Source organism: Diceros bicornis, unplaced genomic scaffold (genome assembly GCF_020826845.1).
Source record: "Diceros bicornis minor isolate mBicDic1 unplaced genomic scaffold, mDicBic1.mat.cur scaffold_55_ctg1, whole genome shotgun sequence".
NCBI lineage: Eukaryota > Metazoa > Chordata > Mammalia > Perissodactyla > Rhinocerotidae > Diceros > Diceros bicornis.
The window spans coordinates 2,918,140-2,940,754 of record NW_026691429.1 but is presented as its reverse complement, the minus strand read 5'-3'; the positions used below and the strand labels follow the sequence as shown (position 1 = coordinate 2,940,754).

The 22,615-nt window shown below is 36.9% G+C and overlaps 1 long non-coding RNA gene across 2 annotated transcripts in view; it reads left to right on the top strand.

Moving 5' to 3' along the window:
* The first annotated feature begins 1,290 nt into the window (after nt 1-1,290).
* LOC131403156 (uncharacterized) overlaps nt 1,291-22,615 on the top strand; it is a 33,885-nt gene continuing 12,560 nt past the window's right edge. Inside the window, exons 1-3 of one of the 2 annotated variants that reach the window (XR_009219242.1) lie at nt 1,291-1,360; nt 1,656-1,855; nt 22,174-22,266. This is a non-coding gene — a long non-coding RNA (uncharacterized LOC131403156). Of the gene's footprint in view, nt 1,361-1,655; nt 1,856-22,173; nt 22,334-22,615 lie in introns of those variants that run through there. The other variant, XR_009219241.1, reaches the window with a different exon arrangement.

Sequence of the window (22,615 nt, the reverse complement as noted above, 5' to 3'; positions counted from 1 at the left end):
CACGTGGGGGGCGGCGGCGAGGGGGAGGGGCGGCGGCCCAGGCGAGCCCGGGAGGGCACGGAGCGGGGCGGCGGAAAGTGTGAGGCGGGAAGAGAGACTCGGGGACCGGGAGGGAGGCCCTGGGAGGGACGGGGGTGGGAGTGTGCGTCCGGCCGGGAGACTGACTGGAGCGAAGCTGCGATGGACGGAGGCGGGAGGAGGAAGGCTTCCAGCCTCCTTTCGAGCCCCGCTTCGGAAACTCAGCAGGAGCAGAGCAGCTGTTGAAGGACCGGGCACAGGGGAGGAGGGTTGGGGAGGTTTGACTTCATTGTTGAGACGCGGGAAAGGCTGGAGAGAGCTGCGTGCGCCTGGAGCTGCAGCACTCAGGGCTGTGAGCAGGGCCTCAGAAAGAGGACTGACTCGGGGAAGGCAGATGAGGGGGAAAAGGAAGTTAGAATGTCCAGAGAAAGCCGTTTTGAGGAGCGAAAGGAAGGTGGAAAGGAAAACGAACAGAGGAGTGAACTTTCTCAACGCAGAGAGACTTTCGGGAAAGAGGCGGTTTGTTAGAGTCCCTAGATTTTTAAGACTTGTTGAACAGTAAAGCTCTTTGAGGGGTTGGAATTAATCTTTAACATGAGGAATAAATGTTGCGTGGAAGAGTTACTTTTTGGATAACCAGTTCTTGCAAAGAGTCTACTGGACCTTAGTCTCTGGAGAATTAAAATCTCGATCTAGATGTAGAGTTTGCTGTGATGAAGTTGGCAACAGCCTGTTTTCCTCCTCTTTTTTTTTGGAATGGAAATCATCGTAGGACTGAATTCTCTTTGCTGAGGTCGGAGGACAGCTCTGCTCTCAGTCGGCTGTCTCGGTCCTTTCTGGCTGGGGAAGGATCTGACGTCTCCTTCCCCCGCTTCTTCCTCTCCCTCCCCTGCCAGAGATCTCCTTTGTTTATTCGTGGATGGCTTGTAGGTGACTCTCCAGTGTTGTGCTGAAATCTTGAAAGGTGGGAATGCTGTGTCTTGGTCCGTGATTTCTGCCCCAAACCCGTTACTTAAAAAATCATAGTGTATATTCCATTACCTTTTTTTTTTTTTAATGGAATCTCCGCAAGTGCAACCTGGATAAATATTATTTAAATTTTATCATTCCACTGTCGGCTCACCTGTGAAAGTACACGTTTATTTTGATCTGTACAGTTTTTGCGAAGATTGTATGATACTTTTATTCTTCTGTTCTTATGTGAGTATTTTCAAAACTTTGCCTCATTCAAATGTATGAAGTTCTTGGTGATATGAATTAGTGTTTGATTAAAGGTAACCTTTTCCCCCCTTACTTGGTTTGACAAAGTATCTAATAAGACTCCGTTTTCTATTCTTGGAATGTATGTATATGTTATATATTACCGTTTTTCTTTAGTTAGCTAGTTATCCATAATGTGTATATATGTATCTACACAGCTGCAGTTAGTCTAAAAGTTTTATTACTCAGCAGATATTCTGATTTCTTCTGTCAAAAATAAGCACTGGTGTGCTGTAAATTCTAGTAAGTAGTCAGGAATGTAGTTAATGGAAGCCTAGGTATTTCTGATTGGCCTAGGTAGATTTGTATAAGTTCTAAATAGACTTATCTTTTTCTCTACAGGAAGTTTTCTTATTTTCTTAATATGTTTTCTTTAGGTGAATCAAAAAGGGTCCCAGGAAACCTGTGAATGTTGAAGAAAATTCGTCTGTGAATTTTTGGTATTCGAGGAGGAGTCAGTATTTATATTCATCTTTTAAACTGGGAAGATTTATGTTTTATTTTAAAACTTCTTGATATTTACAATGAATGGACACAGTGATGAAGAAAGTGTTAGAAACAGTAGTGGAGAATCAAGGTAAGCACTTTATTATCAAGTATTTATTATGAAGAGAATGGAAAACTTGTGTGACTCTTTTTAGTTTTCTTAGTAGATGGCAGTTTTCAGGTTCAAATTCTTCCTCTTAGGTATCCAAACAGTAAAAAGTTTCTAATATAAAGAGCTTTGTTGATAATACAGGTTTTAATTATTTTTTTCCTTTGAGATACACAAAGAAGAATTTAAGTATAGAAGTTTGGGTTACTTAAATCTCCTTGGAGGTATATATTGTTTGGGTTAATAACTGAAGCTAGAACAAGTAGGAAAAGAGATTTAAATTGATTTGACTGTTAGTGCACTCTCTAAATAAAGGCAATAAGAATTTCTTTCCTCATCTTTTTCTGGCATTTTATCTTCTACCTGTGCTGTCCAATATAGTAGCCACTAGCCACATGTGGCTGTTTAAATGTAAATTAATTAAAATTACACAGTATTCAAAATTCAGTTATTCAATCACACTAGACACATTTCAAATGCTGAATAGTCCCATGTGGCTAGTGGCTACCATGATGGACGGTGCAGATAGAAAACATTACTATCACTACAAAAAGTTCTTTTGGACAATGCTGATCTGGATATTTGTTAAAGTATTGTTGCAACTCTTTTTTCCTCCTATTTTCTTTAATTTGAGTTTTAATTATATATGAGTGAGTTAAGAGTTCTTACTTGGGCCATGTCTTTTTAAGGAAGATATAGTTTATGGGAATAAGCCATATTAAGCTATTTTAATGTGAAAGAAGCCTCTTCAAATACAAAGACTCTTTAAATTCTTCTGTAGCCCCCAAATTTTGAGTTATCTGCATATTAATAATAAAGTCCATGTAGTTATATATACTTATTGTATGTAGAGATCAGGAATATGGACATTGGAGTGAGACTGCCTGGTTACTTATCCTGGTTCTACTTCTGGTTAGCTCTGTGAATTAGGACAAACTATTTAACCTCTGGGGCCAGCCCCATGGCCTAGTGGTTAAGTTTGGTGTGCTCTGCTTCAGTGGCCCGGGTTCAGTTCCTGGGCACCGACCTACATCACTCATTGGTGGCCATGCTGTGGCGGTGACCCACATACAAAATAGAGGAAGACTGGCACAGATGTTAGCTCAGGGTGAATCTTCCTCAAGCCAAAGAGGAAGATTGGCAACACATCTTAGCTCAGGGCCAATCTTCCTCAGCAAAAAAAAAAAAAAGAGAGAGAAAAAGAAAAAATTAACCTCTGAGGCTTTGATTTTTGCAGTTTTGAAATGGGGATTACGGTATTATTTATCTTATTTGAAGTTGAGGATTAAGTGAGATGCTACATCTCAAGGTCTTAATATAGTTCCTGATATAATGAGCACTCAATATTTGCTTATTATGATTAGCATTATGTTTTATGTAACATAGGGTACTAGATAACTAAAACATTAATTATAGTGATAGAGAAATGTGATGGACAAGAAACAAGAAAGTTTTGGCAGTTAGGAGGGTTTCAGAAAAAATGTTGGGGTAGAAAATGAAGCAGTGGTATATGTATTTGACCTGAGACTTGGGATTTTCTGGTCATTCTAGGAATACTTGAGTTTATCAGCTTTCACAGGTGCACTGTTTGGGTAACAAGAACATCATAGAGAAGAAGGAGTAGTTACAGAAAGCAGCATGATTTAGCAGAACACGTGTTGGTCTGGAGTTACAAAACCTGAGTTGACACCATCTAACTAGTTCTCTGAATGATTTCTCAACTGTAAAGTAATTGAGTTGAACTAAATGATTTTGAAGTTTCATCCTATCACTTTTACAATGTGTAATAAAATTTTAGATAACAGAGTTTCTGGTGATTCTAGTCAAACTCTGTTATCTAAAACTTTATGAATCACCAGAGTTGAGAGGTAAATTAGAAGACTTTTGAATCTCAGTTTTGATTCAGATCTCTACAGGTGTATTGACTATAGTAAGTGAATAGGAGAGTCACATTGTCCCGCATTGTCTTATTCATTAGTGAGCAGTGAAATGGTTGATAGGTAGAAATACCTAGAGGAGACACAGGAACAAAACTACCTGGAAAATAGGAAGTAAGCCTCTTGAGAGTAAATCCTCTTGTTGAGTATGCGGAGAGATCGCGTGCTGTTATGTTCTGACCGCTTACCTCTTCGAGTAATCTTTTATATATTTTACTGCCATATCTAAAGCAAAGGTGAGTAGTAAGTCAAATTAGATGGTATAGTTGAAAAAAGTTAAACCCTGTGAAAGCAAATTTACTTACAGGAGTCTTTTATAATGCATACTCATTTAAAATAATTGCAAAGCATATTCTGTAATTATTCTGAGTCACCATTTCTACCATACAAGGTATGTGCTTCTGAGAAGTATGATTGTCGAGTTATCTAATTCTTTCAACTGCCTTGGTGTTTGTTTATCAGGAGGAGGAAGACCTGCTTCTATTTTGCTTTCATTTTCTTCCTTACTGCTGTTATGCTATCCTTTTCCTTTGCTCTACTGTCATTGTTACTAACCCTGAGACCCCCTCCCCAAAGCTTTTATAACAGGGCAGTACAGAGAAGGGAGATTGTGCCTAGTTAGTTAAAAGAGTGAGGAGGTGAACTTTGCAGACATAGGGATTTTCTTGCAAACAACAAAAGTTTCAGTAACTATGAATGTTAATATAGAGTGATGAGAAGAGAAATATGCTCTCCTTTTAAAATTAATATACACTGTAAATAGTTTTTAAAGTAAAATTTGATTTTTATTGGCTAGAATTTTTAAATGTATTTTTGCTGTAGCGTTTCTTTTTTCCTTTATGAAAATGAAGCTTATGAAATGAAATAGACTTAAGAAGTCATTTAGCATTTTTGGTTGGTATAATTAGCTTTCTACTAAAAAAAATGGTTTTTTGATTCTTTCCATGTAGAAAGCTCTCTATAACCATTGACTGAAGGGAAGAAGAATACATAGGAAAATGTGTCTTGGGCTGTGCTATAACGGACAGTTTTGAAACTTTTTTATTAAGAAATCTGGGTCAGGATGCACCTGTACGTCAGTTTCAACTCAGCACAAAGTTTATTATGTAACTGAAGTTAAGCTTTCTGAAGATACTATTGGAAGATTTCAGAGCATCAGTTCCTCACTGTGTGGATGTGTTGTTATTTGCAACCAAATTTTTCAAATCCTGGGTAGATATTTTTTATTTTAAAATTATCTTGAATGATGATTTACTCCAGGACTAGATTTATGGGTAAAGACCAGAAATATATTATCATATTTTGCTCATTTTTGGATGATTGATACATGCTTAATACTCAGAAGAATTTCTCTGCTTGCCTGTAGATTAAATTTTTAATAATATGTTTGTCCATGTAAATTTGAGAATTTATTTGAATGACTTTAATTAGTCTCTATCTATTATGCTCTTGAAAAATTCTTACAGGGTGAGGAAGGTTGTTAGTGATGTGCTGTAATGGTCTCAACCATTTAGAATTAATCTCTAGCTGGCAATGGAGCTTTGTGGACTGTAACACTTCAATTGCCTTGGCTTATAGAAAATATTTTAATTATCATTTTATGGTTCAAGAATCTTTGGATCTCAACTTGTAAAGTGTTCTGGGTAGGCAGTGAATAGGGACTATGATCACTGGAAATGTTCTCAATGAAAACCTCCTTTTTAGAAATTCAGAGTTTTAAAGGCTTTTTAGAGGCTTTGAGAAGCCCTAGAGCCTCAATGACCTGTGACATTTAAGGAAAACCGATTCAGAGTTAATTTGAACACAGGGCACGGTTTGCACCATGGATCTGTTAGTGTCCTGTTGAATTCTACTATGGTATACTGTGTTTGGAAACATTGTATTTATGTATACACATACCAGAAAGATTTCTTGCCATCAAAATCAGTTAGTTTCTTTCACTAAATAAATTTGAACAGTTTTTAAAGTCAATACCAGTTAAAATGGTGTTTGCTGAGCTTATTTTGCAGTTATCTCAGAGTTTTAAAAAAAATGTCATTTTTTAAATTTCCAAAGTTTGTGTTAAGAAACATTTTAAGGAGGATGGGAAAGTGTGAAATCACAAAGCCAGAATGGCTAGAAATCATTGAGTTAAGGAAACTGGTTTTTAAAATTTTCTGTGATGTCATTAATTGCAGGAAAGTATGACTCTTTTACATCTCATTTTTGTTATTCTCTATTTCTCAGTTCAGTATGTGCTTTCTTCATCTTTTCCTGTTTTTTCTCTCAAATATCCTGTATATGCTACTAAATCTAAGATCATCTAAGATCGCTTCTTATCCTTTGAAAACTCAATAAATCGTTAAGCAGGAGCCTTAATAATAGGATACTCTGTTTCCAAGCAGAATTTACCTAATTAAAATTTTCACATAATTTCCTAGGATTGTGGTTAATCTAGGTTACTGTAAAGTATTTAGGCTTTTTTAACTGATAAGGCTAAGAGAATTGTATATGACTTGACTTTGCAAGACATTACTTTTATCTACATAGGTATGAGATAATGTGGGGGCAAACATTAATGTGTAGTTACCCCTTTTTTATACAGTAGCCTCCCCTCATCCACGGGGGATGTGTTACAAGACCCCAAGTGGATGCCTGAAACTGCGGATAATACAGAACCCTGTATATACTATATTCTTTCCTATGCATTCATACCTGTGATAAAGTCTAATTTATAAATTAGGCACAGTAAGAGATTAACAACAACAATAATAAAATAGAACCATTATAACCATATACTGTAAAAATAGTTCTGTGAATGTGGTCTCTCTCTCTCTCAAGATACCTTATTGTACTGTACTCACCCTTCCTCTTGTGAGGATGTGAGATGATACAATGCCTACATGTTGAGATGAAGTGAGGTGAATGATCTAGGCATTGTGATGTAGCGCTAGGTTAATATTGACCTTCTGACAATACATGAGGAGGATCATTGAGCCATGATGATGTTGATGGTTGGATGTCATAAGCAGATGATGTCCATGGTTGTTAGAACACAAGCACTGTGATACTGCGATAGTCAATCTGATAACTGAGATAGCTACTAAGTGACTAATGGGCAGGTAGCTTATGCAGCGTGGATACGCTGGACAAAGGGATGATTCACGTCCCAGGTGGGATGGAGCGAGATTTCATCATGCTACTCAGAACAGCACGAAATTTAAAACTTACGAAGTTGGGAATTTTCTATTTAATATTTTCAGACCACAGTTGACTGCAGGTAACTGAAACTGTGGAAGGCAAAACTGCATATAAGCGGGGAAGACTGTACTGTTGAAATAGTTGCTTATTTAAGATCTTGACGACTGGTGGGTTACATATGATATAGTTGGGTTTAAAAATAAGAGTATTTTTTGTGATGAAGAGATAAAGAATAGATGGAGAAAACTTTTTTGTATTTTTTTAAGGAAAATTTAAAAACATGCAGAAATAGAAAAGTTGCAGCCCAAATTTCGGTCCTTGGACCAGCAGCATTGGCGTCGCTTGGGAGCTTGTTCAAAATGTAAAACCTTGGCCCCTACCCCAGACCTTCTGAATCAGAATCTTCATTTTAACAAGATTCTCCAGTAATTCGTATTCATATGAAATTCATACGCATATATATGAAGCGGTTCATTCAGCACCTTGCCGCTTTTTTTGTTACTGATGTTGTTATACATCGTTTTTATTTTCTGGGAACTCCCAAAGAACAGTGTCATAGGCCCTGCCATCAAGAGGCTGGGTACATTTCATTGCTCTAGAAACAATAATGCAACCAATAATCATTGAGCTCTTAACTCTGACTGAGCCAGGCATGGTGCATTATGTGAATGTATCACAGTTCATCCTCACAAAACTCCTGTGATGTTCACAGTATTATGAGTCCCATTCTCTAGAAGGAGAAACCAGATTTATAACCATTAAAAAAAATAAAATAAAAAAAAAGCTATTGGGGCCAGCCTGGTGGTGTAGTGGTTAAGTTCACATGCTGTCCTTCCGCGGCCCAGGGTTCGCAGGTTCGGATCCTGGGCGCAGACGTATGCACCACTTATCAAGCCGTGCTGTGGCAAGTGTCCCACAGAAAATGGAGGAAGATGGGCACAGATGTTAGCCCAGGGCCAGTCTTCCTCAGCAAAAAGAGGAGGATTGGCAGCAGATGTTAGCTCAGGGCTAATCTTTCTCACCAAAAAATAAATAAATTTCAAACTTCACTTGGATTTCATTGACTTTTCCATTAATGCTCTCTTTCTATTCCAGGATTCAACCCAGGGTACCATGTTATGTTTAACTGTCAGCTCTCTCCAGTGTCCTCTGTTCTGTGAGAGTTTCTTAGCCTTTGTTTGATTTCCTTAACAGTCATCAGAAGTACTGGCTAGGTGTCCTGTAGAATGTCCCCCAGTTTGGATTAGTCTGATATTTTTGTTAGGATCAACTAGGGTTATCAGTTTTTAGCACGAATATCACAGAGATGAAGTGTTCTTCCAGTCACATCGTATGGGGAGCATAATATCCACGTGACATTACTGTTGATGATAACGTCCATCACTTGGCCAAGGTAGTATTTGCCAGGTTTCTCCGCTGTAAAGTTACTGTTTGTTTTTCCCTTTCCGTGCTGTATTCTTTGGAAGCAAGTGACTGTGTCTGGCTCACTCTCAAGGGGGTGGAGGGAGTGGAAATTAAGTTCATCTCCTGCTGGGAGGGAGTGTCTACATATATTATAATGGAATTCTTCTGTAGAGAAGTCATTTCTCCCCCGTTTAGTCACTCATTCATTTATATAAGCATGGACTTATGTATATGTATTTTATACTTTGGGCTATAATCCAATGAATTTATTTTGTTGCTCAAATTGTTCTAGCCTTGCCCATTGTGAGCTTTCTGTCGAGTTGGCTTCTGTGTCCTTTTGACACATTCCCATTCTTTTGCCCTCGAGTCACTCATTTCTCCAAAGAGCTCTGGTCCCTTTTATTGGAGAAAAGGGTATTAGAAAGCAGATTTGGGTGCGGGGTATGCTCATTCCTACTCAGGTGTCACTACTTCTAGGCCCTCTCAGCAGACAAAGCAGACAGAGCTAGTAACATATGTATATATAGTAAACCACGTATATCGGCATATCTGTAGTTCTTTCTGTGTCTGTCCATCTGTATACATATTAAGGTAAACTTGAGTTTGTACTGATGTCTCCAGCTATAATCCTGAACTACAGGATTCATCCTAACCTTCCTTTCTTGCTCCTTTATAATTTCTATCTCCAACAGAGAAACCTGGTTCCCACCATCCTCTACCTACCATCCATACTCTTCACCCTCAGCATATGGGTAAAGCAGTTGCAGAATTTCTAGGCTATTCTCACAGAAGAAACAAATTTACCAACTAGAATACAGTGTTTACATACAGTGTACAGTTCCTATTATATTTAGCCTTACAGTTTCTAGTCAAAACACCCGTTTTCCAAAGTTACTCAAGTTAGCTTCTGCCCCCCAACCCCCTTCAGTATGGTGATATCATAAATTTATAATAATGTTAGATTCATTTGTCACAGTTTGCATTCCATCCTGGGATACTCAGTCACATGGGTTGATTTTTTTTTAAACTTGCACGTATTACATACACTCTGTGCTACACAGTTTTGTGGGCTTTGACAAATGCATAGAATCATTTATTCTCCGCCACAGTACTGTCAGAATGATTCCGTCATCTAAAAGTTCCCCTGTGTGTCCCAGATTTATGGAATCAAAATTTTCATTGTAACAATATTCCCAGGAGATTTGTATGCATATTAAATTCATATGCATATATATGAAGCTATTCACCTGGAGTCATTCAGTATCTTGCCAGGCGCACACCAATGCACCACTTACCAAGCCATGCAGTGGCAGGCATCCCGTGTGAAGTAAAGGAAAGATGGGCATGGATGTTAGCCCAGGGCCAATCTTCCCCAGCAAAAAGAGGAGGATTGGCAAGGGATGTTACCTCAGGGCTAATCTTCCTCACAAAATAAAAAAAAAAAAAACCAGTATGGAGATTCCCCCCAAAATTAAAAATAGTAGTACCATATGATCCAGCAATTGCACTTCTGGATATTCATCTGAAGAAAACACAAACACTAATTTGAAAAGATATATGTATCCTATGTTAATTGAAACATTATTTACAATAGCCAAGATATGGAAGCAACCTAAGTGTCCATCGATAGACGGACACTTCTATATACCATAAAGAAGTTGGGGGGGATATATATATATATATATATATATATATATATATATATACACACACACACACACACACAAGGAATATCACTCAGCCATAAAAAAGAATGAAATCGTGCCATTTGCAACAATATGGATAGACCTAGAGGTATTATGCTAGGTGAAATAAGTTAGAGGAAGACAAATACTGTATGATTTCACTCATATGTGGAATCTAAAAAACAAAACAAATGAACAAACAAAACAAAACAGAAACAGACTCATAGATACAGAGAACTGGTGGTTACCAGAGGGGAGGGAAGTGGGGGATTGGGCAAAATAGGTGAAGGGGATTAAGAGGTGCAAACTTCTAGCTATAAAATAAATAAGTCACGGGGATATAAATATACAGCATAGGGAATATAGTCAATAATATTGTAAAATTTTCTATGGTGACAGATGGTTACTAGACTTACTGTGGTGATCATTTCATAATGTATATAAATGTCGAATCACTGTGTTGTACATCCGAGACTAACATAATAATGTATGTCAACTATGCTTCAATAAAAAACCAAAAAACAAAGTTGATAGGCACTATAGATGTCATCTGACTGATCTGTTTTCTTGATGCCAGTACCACACACTGCCACCAATGAATAAAACACTTACAATCAGACTCAGAGAAATACACATTGTAGAAAGCAGGAACATGGAATCCTATGTTGCCATGACAACAAGAAGATAATTCCATTTCAAAAGGATCACCAGCTCCTGTATGAAAAATAAACTTCTCTTCCAAGCAAGGTTTTTTAAATGTTGCATGCAGGAAGGAAAGTATTGAACATCTCACTCCAAATAACTGATTACATCCTTTGGTACCATCAGTACCAACTACAACCAATATGAAAAAGCCACTTTGCTTTCTCCAGGTGTCCCTAAAATGTGAGTGCCAGCAACAGAATGAAACTTCCAGATAGCATATCATTCCCTCTGCCAGGGAATAAAGTAGCTTTTCCTTGAATAGTAACAATCATGCAATCTCAGCAATCTCCTCAAAATGAAATGTTTTGATCTAATAAACTAACCTTATGAATAAACTCATATCCCAGAAGTCTTGCTGTTTTAAATAAATACACCCTTAAAAATTACATGACACTGATGTTCTTTGAGGCTATGTGATAGTAATATTATAGATATAGATTACTTTAGAATTACAAGTAACCCTACAGATCATTCAGTCCAAATTCTTCACATTTTGGATTAGAAAATTGAGACTCAGAGATGCTTAGTGACTCAATCAATGCCGCAAGATGAATTAATACTATTTTGTACTATTATACTGTTTTTGTACTACTGCAGCATTGATACTATGTTTATACTGTGCAGTGTTTTCTATTAAAAATAATCAAAGTACCCACACTTCCAGCAATTACTTACATGAGCAATACTGTAATCTCTAAGGATACTTTAAAATATTTTGCCAATATTATACTTCAGCATGTAGAAGTAACTTCTAATGTAATCTTTTTAACTGTAAGGAGTTAACGAAAGAATAAACTGATGTGTTTCCAAATCTTCCTTGTCCTTTACTGTCTTTTGAAAAACTGGTACTGTAAAACTTCATCAAGTTTTTATTAATTGTAAAAAAACTATCTTATCTAATGAAAAGTGTCCATTATTATATATCTAATTATAAATATAGTATAATTTTAAGTGTATGGCTTTATTATCCAGTTGTTTACATTAACTGAGCTACTCAACATTACAGTCCTACTTGAATGAATAGATAAAAATAATTTTAATTAAATTATTGAAGTACCTGAAATCTAATTTATATACTTATTTCATAAATAGCAATTATACTATATTAAGTTTAGAGTGTTTCTAAACTTTTAGGCTGAAAATAATTATTTTGCCTAATTAGGTAGATATGCCATTGAAATTTCACTTACTATTAATTTTCTTAGCAAAATTTTCATTGAAAACATAAAGGTGAATTTCAGTTAAGCCCCTCTTCAAATTAATATTCATTCATAATTAATGAAATTTGAAATAAAATATTTTATATGTTAATAGTGACAACATTTAAATAACAAAAAATTAAGTGTGCAGGAAAATATTTATCATGATATTTTCTAAAATGAAAAGAATAGGGAAGCTTGAAGAAAAGAGCTTACAAACAAATATATCCTTTTCCACCAGCCCCTTGTCAACCTTAATTACTTTTTAAGCCTTAGCATTACAAAATAATCAATTTAGAAAATAGACCTATCAATATTCTGCCCCAAGTAATTCTTCATACATTTTAGATAAAGGTAGAAGAGCAAAACTACAGAGAGAGGCAAATATATAGACTGATATGGTATGAGCTTCCTTCCCATCTTTTCCGGCCACCAGAACCTTCCCTTTCTGAACTTTTCATTTCCTCTGTAAATGTCGACCAACCTTAACAGTCTGATCATAAGAGGGACCAACTCCCTCCCAGATTCCCCCACCACCGCCACCAGAAAATGCTGAAAAGGAGATTCAGTCTTACTGCCACTATTGGCCATACATTAGGAACAAGACCTGAATAAAAGCAGAAGCAATGGGATACCTACCAGTCAGCTCATCCCCTGTGCCACCATATCTAATCTGATGCTTATTTAACAAATGTTAAATTTAACCTTTCTTTGATTTAACCCTTTTTCCATCCTGGCAAAGTTAGTACAACATTGGAAAGAGATTAGCATTCATATGTTTTTTCAGAAAGTAGAAATAATAAATACCCAAAAGGAGTAAATGATTTTAGGAGCAGGAGAAGATTTACAAATTGTCCCTTTATCAAAAGAACAATACAATCTCCTTATTCACACACATACCTGTGTTGAGTTACTGATAGAATGACATAAAAATATGATTTAAAATAATAATAATAATAATCAGGGCTAGATACTGGCCCAGGATATTTGTCTCTATCTCAGTGTAAAGGTTCTTAGCACAATCATAAAACATAAGTTTTCTTGGTTTCTGTTTGGCTTGGTTTGGTTTCAGAATAATTCTTCTTGCCCATCTAATGTAAGGGAACTGGCAACAAATATTAATGTGAAAATTAAAAATTCAAACTTCATTTTAAAATTTATTTCTATTTTTAATATAACCAGAAGATCAAATTTTTCCAGCACCACCACTATCACTTTCTTTTAGAATGCCAAAGTCTAACCCCAATGTGGGGACTTAGGAACCAATCCATCCTTTTGCCAGTTAGGTGGCCTTGGGGGAGAAATTGTCCATTAGCTTTCTCTCCATTTCTTTCCCCCTTCCACTCTTCTCTGTAACAGCCTGAGCACATCAGCATTTCTCTATGGAAAAGAAGCAGTCATCATTGAAGATATTTGATGAGCAAAACTGAAAACTAACGAAATGAGAAAGATTAAGAGACTGTGAGTAACTCACCACCTAGGAACTAAACAGGAGTAAATGAGTACAAAATGGCTCTGAAATATGTGGAAATGAATGGTTGTACTCCTTGGGTATTCTAGATTACATTTTCAAGCACTAAAAGAAAATAATACTTCCAAACTCACTTCTTAAAACTAATTTCAGAATTTCCATTATACTGCAATCCGGATGTGTCTTGTAACATTTACATGTGTAAGGAAGGAAACATAAGTTGCTCTCATCACGCTCTGGGCAATGTTTAGTGCATTTCCAATGCCAGTCCCTTAGGGACAATGGTCAGCTCTCCTGCCTTTTCTTTTCCCTTAAAGACTAGTAAACACCACACTAGATTAGAAGCCCCACTAATTAAGAAATACAGAAGAAAGAACATTCATGCCTCTTGAACAATGAATGCCCTACCCTATAAACGGGTAGTCTGATTTATATTATTTGAGTTTAGTTAGCAAGAAGGGGATCAAATTTTTTTAATCCATAGTTTAAGATATTTGCTGTTGCTTAGAGATAGAGAAATGAGAAAATAAAATCCAACCCCCTCAACTTCATCAAGTCACAGAAAAACACCAAAGCAGACTAGGATAACAGCCAAGAATTGAAGTATAATTTACCAATGTGAATCATGAAATTTACAGATTCATTTTCTATATGGAGAGAATTTAAGAATGCATATGAGTATAATTGCAAAACAATACATAAAAGCTTGAGTCTAACAAAATGTTATTTTAAGGGTTCTATAATATGGTTGGATATGCTCTTAAGATCTAATTTGTATATAAAACAGATATGTTTATGAGTTTCTTTATAACTCTTCGCAATATGTTATATAATAATTTTACTTGGTCAACAAATATTTTAGAGATAGTTATTACTATTCAGAGGTGGTTCGTAGAAATATTGGGTATAATGGAATGCCTCAAACAAAGAGTAGCACTTAAAGAATTTTATGAGAAAGGAAAAGACAGAGATTAATAAAATGTATACACTTGAACAGCATTTTTAATGCACCGGAAAGATGCTGTGCTATGTACATGCAACATTTGAATTAATAAAACACTACATATACCCCAAACATCTTTATGTATACCAAAGCCTTTGATAACTAGCTCTGAAAACCTCTATGCATGTCTATGCCTATTTTATTATCATGCACGTGAAAATTAGTTACTCAAATCATTCTGTGTAGCACTGAGAATATCTGAGAGCCTGCTTTTTAGAAAGAAAGTGGACAGTCACACTCAACAAACAAATTAAAAATGACAATAGCATTCCTTTTGGTTATTCTTTCTCACTCAGTTCATTCTTGCTGGTTAAGGTATAGAAGGAAGGAAGATAAACAAGTCCTTCTCCAAAGATGTTTACTTGCTCTAGAAGCTACCATGAATTTAATTAAGTGCCACCCACCCCTTCTCTGCAGAAGCCTTAAAAAAAAATATTAAAAGGCTGTTTAGTTTTCATAGATAGAGTCTTCTAGATCAACTCTTGAGAAAGGCTAAGAATGTCTCCCATATTCCATTAGCTTGTCTCTAGTTTGATTTCAAAAGACTCTAATTCTCAAGGCAGCCAGGGGCCACAAAAAAAGGTAGGGAGCAGAGAATATCAGAAAAAAAGAAAACGTAAGCAAACTCAAGAAGAATTAAAAAGAATGAAAAGACTCAGAAATGTCTTTCTCTTTTCTTTTACTTTGAGATTATCATAATTTCATTCTTTAGAATCTTTCCTTTTTCTTTATCTAACTTCCATTATATTACTTCTTGGCCATGAGATAATACCTACTTAATCTGCCTAGCATTTATGTCTATGTCAGATCATTTAGTTACACCCTTCTGCCTCCACTCCCTGAAACAGGCCCTCCATAACCACAACCACACCCCAGGCATTAGGAAGTTGATTAGGAAGATTAGATTAGGAAACTGAGGCCCAGAGAGACTGAGCCTTGGCCATTGCCTTGAAATTTAATTGTCTTCTTATGATCAAATGTAAAGTTTTGATATTTTGCACATATATTGTCAACTAACCCCTAATGCAACACCAGGGAGCTAATAAGCTCTATCAAGACGCATACCCAAGTTTCTCTGGCAGTCACCTTATTAACTGCTTCTTTTTGAAAGAATTTACAGGGATATCTCAGTGTAAAGCCAAAAAAGAAACAGAGTTGAGGAAGACTGGCAACTCAAAAAGCCTTATCTAATTATTTCAGATAGAATAACCTCCCACTACTTATTTCTATATCTGATTGTTTTATTTCCTCTTTAAAATTCATCTTTAATGAAAAAAATATAGAATATTCAGAATTTTTACCTAGAGGAGATCCTATATGAATCCTTTTATTTTTCTCCCAGAAGTAGAATAATTCAAACCAAGAAAAGAACAAAACTGAAAAGATTAAAAAAAAATTATACCCACACATAATAGTTGACTCTTTTCCTCACCATTCTGCACCTTTATCTGCTGAATTTTTTTAAAAACCATCAATTTAAAAACATGTAACTTGCACTTTTATTCTCTAGTTCTTTTATGTCTGTATGTTTTCCAACACATTATGCACTGTTGTACATATTAATTGCATTTTTAATATAAATGTATTCTTTTGCATTAATAGTTTAAACCTGTAGACCATTCATTATGATTAGTTATTTGAAGTAAACAAATGAGTCCTTGAAATCAGTTTGTTATATACCAGGAGGAGAGAGATTGTTCAGTAAATACAATTGATAAACTATGGGACTGAGGACCTCTGCTGGCAGTTTTAAGGCATTATTTTTTTTAAACCATAATACTGACAAGAGGAAAGGTGAAACTCTCTCTTTAATCTGAAGTATTCCTTTTTACTTAGAATCCTTTAATTGCCTTCCTAAAACTTTAATTATTGGTTCTACCGCACTTTCAGCAATTTGAGTCTTTCATTTCCACAACAGTTGCTTTACTTTTTAAAAAGAAAAACATTAAAAGTAAGACTATTGGATGAAAATATTAATTTTAATATTATTAATGTTTTAAAGCAAATTAAATTTGTTCATGAATAATGACTTCATTTTTATTTGACATAGTGGCTGCATACAGATATATTTAGATGAAGTGTGTATATATAGATATAGATACATCCTCATGACACAGAACATGGAATTTAGTATCAAATTAGAATAAAATTTTAATAACATAATTATTAAGAAATTTCTCATTTTTCCAGAAACTAGACTTGTTTCATACGTAATATATATCTAGACACCCTTGGAAGACAAGTTTTTATCTAAATGTTCAGAGCAATTTTTTAAAGCTTGAAAAAGCAATTGGACTGGTAACCCTTCACTCCACTTCACCCTAATGTCACTTACTTGTGCATTCTTTCTATTATTCATAAATTCATGTATTATTACGACTGAAAGAGACCTTAGAAGTCGTATAGTTCAGCCCTTTCATTTTACAAGGAAGACATCTGAGACCCATAGAGATGAACAACAGCCTCTACCTGTCCTTGCCAAGTCAGGGCGAGATGAACAGATAACTCCCAGAGACACTCATCTGCTAGGGACATATCTCCTCAAGCAAGAGAAGGGACATGGACAGCAGAGTTGCAGCTCTGGGCCACAAGAACCCAGTTCTGCTGTGGATACAGGAAGACCTAATCTGAGCTTGGTTCCAAGCATTCAAGCTGCTAGGAGGAAGTTTGGATTCAGGGGCAGGAGCAATAATAGTAATCATGACAAACGTTATTGAGCACCAAGTATGTGCTAGGCAGGCACAGTCCTAAGCACTTGACATGGGATAACTCACGTAATCATCACAGCTATCCTGCATAGGATAAAACTGCTAGTATAATTAAGGAAACTGAGGCACAGAGAGATTGAGCCACTTCCCCAAGGTCACTCAGTGAAGGTTCAAATCCATGCAGTATGGATCCACAGCTCATGCTCTTAATCTCACATTATGAGAAAACATAACAAGTCCAAAAATTGGTCCCAAAGGGTCCATCCTAGAATTATAGGTGCCCTGCATAACCTTGAATCAGATAGAGATCTCCCACAGCCCAATTCTATTAGATCTAGAATTCTAGAAATTTAAGAGCTGGAAAGGGCCTTGGCGAACATGTAATCTGGTGCTCTTTAATCTCTTTTGGTTTACAGACTTCTTTGAAAATCTGCTAAAAGGAATAAAACTTGTCCTCTGAAAAATGCATCAACACACATGATGGCACAGCAACAGACACACACAATTATGCATAAAATTTTGTGTTGCTTATGGAATCTCTGAATCCCATTTCTAGATCTTAGGGGACCACAGGACCCCAGATTTAAAATTTCTGACTTAGACCAACCTTCACAATTCACATTTTATATAAAATTGTCTGTCTCGTATCTCTGTACTCAAAGCAAAGAGGCTAGCTTTGTAAGTGACAGTGCTGTCTGACTGTTTTCATGTGATGGCACATATAGAAAATGATAATACTGCATGGCACCCAGGCATAAAGAAAGAAACCTTCTCAAGACCAGAGGTGACCGGCCCCAAGAACCCAGCATCCCCAGACCTCACCAAACCACCCAAGGACTGAGAAGAATCAATATCTCCAAATATCCACACCCAATCACAGCATAGCTGTTGGGAAGGCCTGCCTCAGAGTCCTCCACTAGATGACAAACTGCAAACTGGCTTAGGACACCAGGGCTTAAATTTCCTTCTCACTCCCGAATCCACTTAAAATTCTCACTCCCACACTAGCCCCAACTTAGTTTACATTTTAAACCTCACTTCCCAGATCTTCAAAATAATAGCTAGATGGGGCCAGCCCAGGGGCGTAGTAGTTAAGTTCGTGCGCACTGCTTCAGCAGCCTGGGGTTCACAGATTCGGATCCCAGGTGTGGACCTGTGCACCGCTTATCAAGCCATGCTGTGGCAGGCGTCCCACATATAAAGTAGAGGAAGATGGGCACAGATGTTGGCCCAAGGCCAATCTTCCTCAGCAAAAAAAAAAAAAAAAAGAGGAGGATTGGCAACAGATGTTAGCTCAGAGCTAGTCTTCCTCACCAAAAAAAAAAAAAATCCTAACAAAATAATAGCTAGATGTATTAGTTATTGATTGCTGCTTAACAAATTAACCCAAACTTAGTGACTTAAAAGAGAAGTATTTATTATCTCACAGTTTGGGTGGGCAGCAGCTTAGCTCAGTGGTTCTGGCTCATCGTCTCTCCATCAGGCTGCAGTCGGAGTGTCAGGTGGGGCTGCAGTTATCCGAGGCTTGACTGGGTCAGGAGGATCTGCTTCCAAGCTCAAGCAGAGAGCTATCGGCAGGAAGCTTCAGTTCCTCGCCACCTAGGCCTCTCTGGGACTGCACACAACATGGCTTCCCCCATGGCAAGTAATACCAAGAGAGACAGAGAACCTCAAATGGAAACTGCAATCTTTTTATCACTTAATCTCAGAAGTGACGCTTCTGCTGTATTTGATTGTCACACAGACCAACACAGGCACAGTGTAGGAAGGAACTGCACCAGGGTGTGAATACCAGGAGGTGGGGTCATTGGGTGCCATCTCAGAGGCTGGCTACCACACTAGTGTTTATTGAGTGTCTACTCACTTACAAGCACATATTTATAAAGTATTATCTCATTTATTTTTTACAGTAGTACTCTGAGATAGATATCCCCATTTCACCATATTGGTCAAAGAGCCTAAGACCAAGGGATGTTAATTGCCCAAGGTCATACAGATAATAAGTGGCAGAAGAGAAAGTCAAAACAAGGCCTATCTGTCTATAAAGATTCACATTCTTTTCAACATGTTATTATATTTCCATGATGTGCTTTGCCTTCCTGAATCTCAATTTTTCTAGACCTCATTTCTCATCTATGAACCCCCTGTCATTTTCTTTTCAGTTCTGACCCATCATTCTATATTTTGCCCACTCGTGCTGCCAATTCCACACCCTCTGATTACTTAGGTCAACAGCACTTCCTCAGACCATATTTCACCCCATCTTCTCAATAATCATGTGAGATGTGCAAAGCATTATGTATCAAAATATAATTGTAACTTTAGTAATAGCTATTGTTTAAAAAGATGTAAAAAAGAAAAGTGTAAAGATGTTGAAGAACAAACCTGAAACATGTAATTGTTTCATTTGCAGAGATTAACAAGTGTATTCCACTGCCAGTAAAAACAGGCTGAAGTTTCAGTGCGGAAGGAGAATGAGGCAAAGTGCAGGTGCCACTGAGATGATTTCCACACGTTTCCTGAAGACTCTACTGATTAAAATGGATACACAACAAGCTACAGGATGAAAGTGGCCCTGTAGAATATCAGCTGGCCATTCAAGTTGTCACTTCAAAACAAACAGGAGTCAAATATGAGAAACTGCCTCACTTGCTGGCCTTTCTGTCTACCAGCTGCACTAAGTAGGTTTTACTGAATGGACTGGTGGGTGTATATTAATTAAAGGAATCCCATCCTAATACCCACCTATCCAGGTATTAACTTCCCTGGATATCAATTGGTCAACATGATATGAGCCAAGTAGATATGTCTAATCTAGTTTTCTTTCCACATATAAAAGAGCCTTAAAAATTGTGCTTCTTGAGATGCATCAAATCTGAAGTTACCCCTCTCTGGTCACTCTGAATAGGCAGTGGTAAAAATGTGTTGGAAAGATGGCGTATGCATATGTGTGCGTGCATTTGTGCATGTGTGTGAGTATGTGTATGTTTGCATGAACGTTGTTCTGTGATTAACAGTGAAAATCAGACTTCTTGTCCTATTTGTACATTGTTCTAAGTCACTCTCACTAAAGTCATGCATTTGTAGATATGACTTTCCCATTTTGGGGGAGCAGGGGATGTAGTCATAATCTTCCCCAACTTAGAAAAAACCCTGAAGCTTAGACAGAAGTTGTGGACCATATAGAAGAACCAAGACTTAAACTCATATCTCCCAGCTCTAAATCTAATTCTCTGTCTACTACACCAAAGCAGAGAATCACAATCAGAGAAAAACTATTGGGAGACGAAGGGCTTATGATATCGAAGTAAGAAATAGTATCTCCTTTCTCCATCTGATTTTAAAATTAAACAAGAAAAGGAGGTCCTCAAATTCTTTGAAGGGATAGAGCAATCTTACAAACACTGAAAAAAGCTAAATGGTATAGCCCACCAGCCTTAAAATATTTTTACCACTGTCTAAAATGTTCTCTAATTAGTTTCATTGTATTCTTTCCAAGAGACCCTTTATAAGACAAATGTTAATTTCTCAATTAGGAGCACTATACATTAATTCATGTGATGAAATAACCATGTTAGTATAAGCTAGTGCAGAAATTTTCATCGTCCATGGAATCCTGCAGCCTCTGGAACAGGATCTTATAAACTTCCTGGAAGACGAGGTGCGTGGGTGAGTCTCTACCTCTCCCGTACGTCTTCTTTTACAGAGCTATCTCATGATTTTGTCAGTTTTATGTGTTGACATTTTGTTTGAATAAAGAGTTACATTGTTTTTAAAACTCTGAAAACCACTGTATTAATTCATATTATAAGTTCTCTTTTGGTATGAAGATGCTGGGTAAACATTACATCCCTAGGACAAGTAGAAGGAATCACAGGACAAGGCCATTGAAAAAAATCAAACCCAGGGAAAATGTGAAATTCATGAATTCTGTCAATAGAGGGAGTGCTAGGCAAGTATGGAACTCAGAAACAAAAATTTAAAATGAGGAGACAATTCCAATGAGATGAGGCGGTGAAGGGTTTTCCTCTCCCATCTGCAAGACTCAGGGTTTGTTGTATGCTGGGGCTGGCCCTGCAAAAACTGGTGTGCAGCCCTCCAAAAGAAGCTATGTTCAGTGTAAATCTTGAATGTTTTCAAGAACATCTTTGGCAGAGATCTTATGAAGCTAGGAAGGATACAACTGTGCCAGCAAGTTATATATAAAATGCATAAACCTGAGCACAGAGGATTTTTACAGGAGTGAAACTATTCAGTGTGATACTACAATGGTGGATGCATGTCATTATACATTTGCCAAAACCCACAGCATGTACAACACCAAGAGTGAACCCTAATGTAAACTATGGACTTTGCGTGATAATGATGTGTTGATATAGGTTCATCAATTGTAACAAATGCACCACTCTGGTAGAGGATGTTGATAATGGAAGAGGCTATGCATATGTCAGGACAAGGAATACATGGAAAATCTCTACACCTTCTCATCACTTTTACTGTGAACTCTTGCTCCAAAAAATACAGTCTATTTAAAAAATCTGTAAACTTGTCTTTTCCCACTATCAATTGTTATGAGTGAGAAAATTGGATATATAAAGGCCAATTTTGCCCAACTGCTCTGTACCACACACAGATTACAAATTTGTAGTTTTTTTCTAGAGACCTATAAACTATTCTCTCTTAACTATGTTTCTCCCATTAAGAATGAAGAAAGACCTTCATCAAGAGAGGTGGCAAAAGTAATCAATTATCTAGGAAATCAATTATCTAGGAAATGCAAATAAGAGTTTCCCCCTCATCTGAAGTGACAATGGTCATAATATTGCCCTTTATTTATATAGCTCTCAAAAGAGTTTTTACATCAAAAGACCACTCACGTGGTCATCAAAATTACCCTAAAACATGTGTAGAGTAATGAGAAATGAGAAAATCATGCCTCAGAGTATTAAGTGACTTTCCCAAAGTTGTGCCACCTGTATGTTGAACCAAACCTTTTGCTCTTAGACAGATGCCAGGATTCCTGTTAAGAGGGAGAAGAGGGAGAAGACATGAAAAAAATCCAAGTCTGGGCTGATTCTTCGCAAATTTGGTAACAGAAAGGGTAGGTGCCTTTCTCCCAAGGCAAATCCTTCATCTTTATTTTAGATCCTATCCAATCCTACTTCCCAGGAATTGTACTTAATCAATGATACCCTATTCTTATTTCTCTTCATATCTCCATTTCTACTGGATTTTTTCCTCTGATATATATATGTGACTATCCCAAGTCTCTCAAATACCAAACGAATAAACCAAACTTTTCTTGACCCTATGTCCTACTTAGATAGACACCATTCTATCTCTTCTCAGTTAACCTTCTCAAAGACAGTCTATAATAATTGTCTCCACTTTCTGACCTCTTATTTATCCTTCAGCCCACTCCCCTGTGCCTTCTACTTCTTCTATGCCAT